The sequence below is a fragment of the Lactuca sativa genome, chromosome 3 (genome assembly GCF_002870075.4).
Source record: "Lactuca sativa cultivar Salinas chromosome 3, Lsat_Salinas_v11, whole genome shotgun sequence".
Classification (NCBI taxonomy): domain Eukaryota; kingdom Viridiplantae; phylum Streptophyta; class Magnoliopsida; order Asterales; family Asteraceae; genus Lactuca; species Lactuca sativa.
This window is the reverse complement of record NC_056625.2, coordinates 314,573,389-314,579,955: the sequence shown is the minus strand read 5'-3', so window position 1 is coordinate 314,579,955 and position 6,567 is coordinate 314,573,389. Positions and strand designations below refer to the sequence as shown.

The window sequence follows — 6,567 nt, the reverse complement described above, 5'->3', positions numbered from 1 at the left end:
AGGAAACCCTAATTTGGATGCTTAAGCCCTAAGCAACCCATGGACTACTTCCTTAAAGGCCCTAGGACAATTTCTAATGGGTTTCCCCATAGAATTCGTCCACCCCTTTAATATGGAGTCCATTAGCTCAATATTCAACTATCATACAATTGAGAGTTCAAGTCCCTTAAGTTTAATTAATCTCTTTTAGCCACAAACTTAATTCTTATTAATTCTTGAATAATATTAATTAAACAATAGAATTTCTCCTTTAATATATTATTCTCATAATATATTAATAAATCATATTTAATCCTTTCTCTCCATAATTCATCCTATCAAGTTGCTTTGGTGAAGGCAACCCAAAAGGACCATGCACCATTGGGTCAAGTACATACCAGAATAGTTATGGACTTAGACACTAATCTAACATATCCCAACTCGAGTGGCAAGCTCAATCGCACTGCACTCCCGAGTCACACCACCCAGTCTGAAGCACTACAAGAAAAATAGCCTTTTACAACGCGCAAACCATGACACTCTTTGATTTATGTTACGCAAAGGAGAGTGACGTTAAAAAAGTGTCATCTCTTCAAAAAATTTAAGGATTTAGGTCACGCATTATTGCGTGCCCTTAAAATAACGTCATACGAGAAAAAAATTAAAAACACGGAGGGCATTGTATCTTAAATGGGCGTCCTCTATGAGTGTCGCATTATAATTTTAATGAAAATCACGTTTAGTAGATAGGGGGAAAATGAAAACCCTAAAATTTTGAACACCCGCCTTCTTTTTTATCCTCCACTTTTGTTTCCTTCTTGCCCTAATTACGATCCTTTCTTCCCCCTCCATAGATTCGACTGCCACCTTGCCTAGTTATCGACACTCCTTCCTTCGTTCCTCACTTGCCTTCTTCGCCTGACAATATCTCAATAAGTACAACTCCGAAAGCGTAAAAGTCGGCTTATGTGTCGGAACTCCGGTAGACTAAAATTCAGGCGACATGTAGCTTCATGTGCCCTAGAATTTCACGAATCTTGAATTTGGCTTACTTGAATCTCGTTCCAAGCTTAAACTTAAACCCTTTTAGCATAGCTACTCTCTTTTACGAGCCTTCAACAAGAACTAGGCTTTCATTTGAGTCAGCAATGAAGCGCTTAGGTGGCGAAGTTTTAACAACAGAACATGCACGTGAATTCTCTTCTGCTGCAAAGGGAGAAACACTTGAAGGTAGTGCCTTCTTTCATCTTCTTTCTCTCATTCTGAGTTTATTTATTTATTTATTTATTTATTTTGATTCAGATTCTATTAGAACTATGGAAGGGTATTCGGATATAATTGTAATGATGCATTTTGAAAGTGGTGCTGCCAGAAGAGCAGCGATGACAGCTAACATTCTTGTTATCAATGCTGGGGATGGTCCAGGTCAGCATCCTTCTCAGGCTCTTCTTGATGTGTACACCATTCAAAGAGAGATAGGAAAGCTGGATAGAATCAAAGTCGCACTTGTTGGGGATCTTGCAAATGGGTGAACAATTCGCTCTCTTGCAAATCTTTTAGCCAAATACAATAATGTGAAGATCTACTTTGTCTCTCCGGAAGTTGTAAAGATGAAGGTATGCAGTTATTATATATTATATATATTATATGTATTTGAAAAGAAGGTGTGAATGTCTTGATGGATTAATTTAGGAGGACATCAAATAGTACTTAACATTAAAGGGAGTTGAATGGGATGAAAGTGCTGATTTGAAGGAAGTGGCATCGAAATGTGATGTGGTGTATCAGACTCGCATCTAGAAGGAACATTTTGGAGAGAGAAGCGATCTTTATGAGGAAGCTCGTGGGAAATACATTATTGATAGAGATGTATTAGGTGTCATGCAGAAACATGCCATTGTCATGCATCCTCTCCCTAGGCTTGATGAGGTACAAATTCTTGTCTTGTTTTTGTTTTTAGTTTTATATATAATATAATATAATTAAGTAGAGTTTTGTTTGTGAATTGTAGATAACAGTGGATGTAGATGGGGACCCAAGGGCTGCTTATTTTAGACAAGCTAAAAATGGACTCTACATAAGAATGGCTTTGCTCAAGCTCTTACTTGTCGGTTGGTGAATGGTGATTGATTGATATGCAATGGTCAATCGTCAATGGTCAATGGTCTTGGTTTGAAAGGGAGAGTCTTTTTGCTGAATAACTACACTTTCTGTCTGGTCTCGTTAAAACTGCAACAAATTCCATTTCCATGTGTTAGATTAGATATATCACCTAAAGTCTAAAGATTGCAAATTATTAGATAATAATTTATGCTTATGGATTTTTAGGAATTCTTCTTGCTCTCCTGTTTAATGGTGATTTACTGTGGACAATGTTTAATGGACATTGATATTAAAGTAGACTTATTTTCATTTTTCAGTTAAATGTTGGGTTCTTGAGCACCTATGCTTCTTTGAGCACAAATCTAAGGGTATTTTTTGTTATGTTAAACTTAAACCCTTTTATCAAAGTACTGTTTGGATGTGAATTGTAGTTTGGGTTGTTTGATGAGACTTGAGTGTTTGTTAACTGCAGATTCTGATTCTAACAGTGCTTCTGAAAAGGAGGTAAAAGATGTTAAAGCTTCTACTTAGTTTACTAGGGAAAAGGTATATCTAAAGTTATCCTTTGTAGTATATGATATGAATTATCTGGAAATTGCAAGATATGTTTTTTTTTGTCTTGGGTGGAATCTTTATGGCTGGTTTATATATATATATATATATATATATATATATATATATATATATATATATATATATATATATATAATCTTAGAAAGAGAGACCTGGAGAAGCCAAGGCAGCTGAAGATGCTCGGAGGCGAGTGGAGGTGGAAGCTGCTGCAGAAGCAAAACGGAAAAGAGACCTGGAAAGGGAAGCAGCCAGACAAGCATTATTGAAGGTATTTTGTATTTCTATTTTGCAACATATATTTTATTATAATATATATATATATATATATATATATATATATATATATTATTGTACTTTTCTTCGATTGAAAAGACGGTTGAGATTGATGAGGCGTCTTGGTTTCTGAAAGACTTGGAAATGCTAAGGGCTGCAGAGCCAGACCAGATCCTACTGAGCTGCTTAGATGAGATAAGCCCTGGACCTGACAAATAAAATTTTAACTTAAATCTAAAATCTTATTTTTATCAATAGTTTGAAGTTGAAGTTTGTGATAACTGTGTAGTGAGTGTTAATGTGTTATCTGGTTATTGCTATTACCGATTCAATCAGCTCCCGTTATCTGTTATGTGATTGTATCACTGTTAAAGAAGCTAAATAAGAACTACATTGAAGCCTCTATTCTAGTTATATGCTTTTCCATTAGCTATCTCTATTGTTCAAATAGCTTTGAAAGAGATCCCTCAACTCTGTTTTATAATTGCAACTGGGAGTGTTTCTTGTAAGGACCTTTTGATTTATCCAAGGACAACATAAAGAATAAGGAGCATAAATCACATGTGATATTGTTTTCTGGAGTAACAGAAGTAAGTTTCAATATCTTTCATATGGAATCTTCTAATTTGTTTCATTTCCCTATCAGCTTGAAAGATAATTAAGCTTGTATAGATCCCAATACTAGATGGTGAAGAAGCATTAAAAGTGCTATGTGTAAGATCAGAATTTTACCTTAAGTTTTCCTAATTCAAAAATTCTATTTAAGAAAACTAAATATTCAATTATGTTTTACTTCTTAACCTTGGTAATGCAAAGTGGGATAGCTAACAGAGCTGTTGGAGAGACTCGTATTCCTCTCTCTTTGTCTCTCTCTCTCCAATTTTTTTTCTAACAGCTATATCCAGGGACCAAAAAATATTCATTTTATTTGGAACACAGGACCAAAAATGTTATAAGATTTTGAAATAAGGACCAAAGTTGTTAGAAAAAACTTTTTGGGACCAAAAGTTGTATAAAACCAGCCATCCACAAATAGTAGAAAGAAAAACAAAACAAAAAAGTAGAGGTGAAGAAAGAAGAATAAATACCATATGCAACAGGTAATCAGTAACATCCATTCGAATTTCTCAATCATCCGCTCTCCTGTTGTATATTTTCATCTTCCTCCATTCTCCAAATATTAGACATTAAAGGACTTCCTTCGTCTTCAATCAGATGCTGAACAAAGGTAATTACCTAAGCTATCATGCATTCTCTCATATTCATCAGTCATCATGTTTTCTTGAAAAGGCATAGATAGAAGAAAGCTATCACAATTCCAGAAAAAAAAATAGATAGAGGAAGATGTAGGAACTGAACTCATATTCATCAGTCATCATCTTTTCTCTCATATTCATTAATATATAATCTATAGGTGTTCAACTAATATAATCTGATCACAATATAATCTAAAAAAGTTCTCTTTTTTTCATTTTTCTGTAGGTGTTCAACTAATAGTTCAAGTTGGGCTGAAAAAACCCTAGTTATGGACTCATTACCAGATTCTATATTAAATGACTTGAGAAAAGTTGAGGAGATATTAACAAAAATAGATGAGAATCAAATTCAAAGTGGTTACAGTTTAGAACATGTTTTAAACAGCTCTGATAACATAAACATGAGAAGTGAACTGATGAAATTTGTTAAAAATGTTAGTTTACAATGTTTAAATGTATTTCCACATGACCATATTTTAAAAGAAGCTGCACTTGTTGCTGAACAGATTTCAAACACAAAAATGAACTCCTCTAGTGTTGCTATTACTCCATGTAGGACATTGGCAAAAAGCCTCTTGAAAAGCAATCGTCAGGTATGCTTATTTTGTTTATATTTAATTATTTATTCGATATAAAAATATGTTTTATATAACTGAATAGTAAATAACTATATACATACAGGATGTACATTTATGTGGTGTTTATGCAAGAAGAGAAGCTGCATTTGGGAATATAGAATATGCAAGAAAAGTATTTGACATGGCATTATTATCCATTGAAGGGCTTCCATGGGTAAGAAATAAAAATCAAGATTATCTTTACTTTACAAATTACAAAAACTTGATATATATATATATATATATATATATATATATATATATATATATATATATATATATATATATATATATATATATATATTATCATTTAATTTTATTTTATACGACTTACAGGATCCCAAATCAAACGCCTCACTTTTATTCTTTTGGTATGCTGCACTTGAACTTGAACTTTCAAACAACAATTCTTCTAGAAGCTCAGAATCATCATTATCACGAACATTACACGTTCTTTGTTGCTTGGGATGTGGGGTAAAATTTAGTCAATTCAAAAGTCAACCATCAAGTTTACAGCTGTTAAGGGCACGTCAGGGATTTAAACAACAAATAAGGGTAATTCAGGAAACATGGATACATGGGAGTATTAATGAAAATTTTGTTGCTTCTATTTGTTGTGCTTCTTTATTTAAAGAGTTGACTTCTAGATTGGAATCTGGAATAGAAATTTTAAATCAATCTCTTTCCATGGTGCTTCCAGGTGATTTCATGATCATTTTAAATCAGTCATTTTTTATCATATTTAATTTTGTTAGATTGTAGAGTCTATTTAGTTATTGTGGATAACATAATCTTTATAAATACCGAAAGGAGAAGACAAACTCATCAACTTGAATTACTATTCAACTATTATATACAAATGTTATGGAAGCATCATTCAGAAGTAGAGCTTGCAAATATTTGGAAAATTTTGGTGCAAGAATTACAGATATACCCCTTCAGTCCCAAACTCTATAATACAATTATTCAAATTGGACATCTTCATACTTCACCTAGTAAGCTTCGATGGATCATTGATGATTACTTACACAAGTATGATCAAAATTTTAATCTGTCCTCATAGGGGTAATTGTGTCAATATGAATCTTTGAAACTGAATCATGTTGTTGTGGTGTTTACAGGAAACCATCAGTGAGTGTTTGTTTGTTTGCATTATCAGATGAGATTAGAAAAGGAAGCTCTCATCATAGAGTACATAGAATCTTTGAGAGGGCATTGGGTGACAACATGTTGAAAAGCTGTGTACTTTTATCGCGATTATATTTGTTGTATGAAATCCATGTCACACATGATATGTCAGCAGCTAGAAGAATTTACTTTCATGCCATTCACTCATGTCCATGGTAATATAACATCTTCATCTTTTACAATTTCAAATTTCAAAATTCAAAATTCAAAATTCAAAATTCAAAATATTTAGTTATCGGATTTGTTGGAAGTTATGCGTGAGAAAGAGATGAATGTGAGGACTGATGTATATGAAATCCTTTTGCAAGATGAGATGGATGTGTCCAAATAACTTTAGGCAAAAAAGGGATTGTCACACCCCCGAACCAGACGGCGGAAATGTTCAAGGGCTGTCGTGACTTAATTGAATACCAAAACATTGAATATATATGAAACATAACATCATTCATCACCATGCATTAATATAGAACAACTGATAAAGTTTACACTGAGTACATTGTTTTAGCGTTACATTCCCAAAAATAAATTGTTCGGTTCATAGATAAACAAACTGCAAGCCATCACCGAGTACATTTTTC

The 6,567-nt window shown here is 33.2% G+C and overlaps 2 pseudogenes; both read left to right on the top strand.

Annotated features, from left to right (window-relative positions):
• Positions 1-992: 992 nt before the first annotated feature.
• Positions 993-2,275, top strand: LOC111907206 (aspartate carbamoyltransferase, chloroplastic-like; annotated as a pseudogene).
• On the top strand, positions 2,134-6,320 carry LOC111907203 (uncharacterized; annotated as a pseudogene).
• The last annotated feature ends 247 nt before the right edge of the window (positions 6,321-6,567 follow it).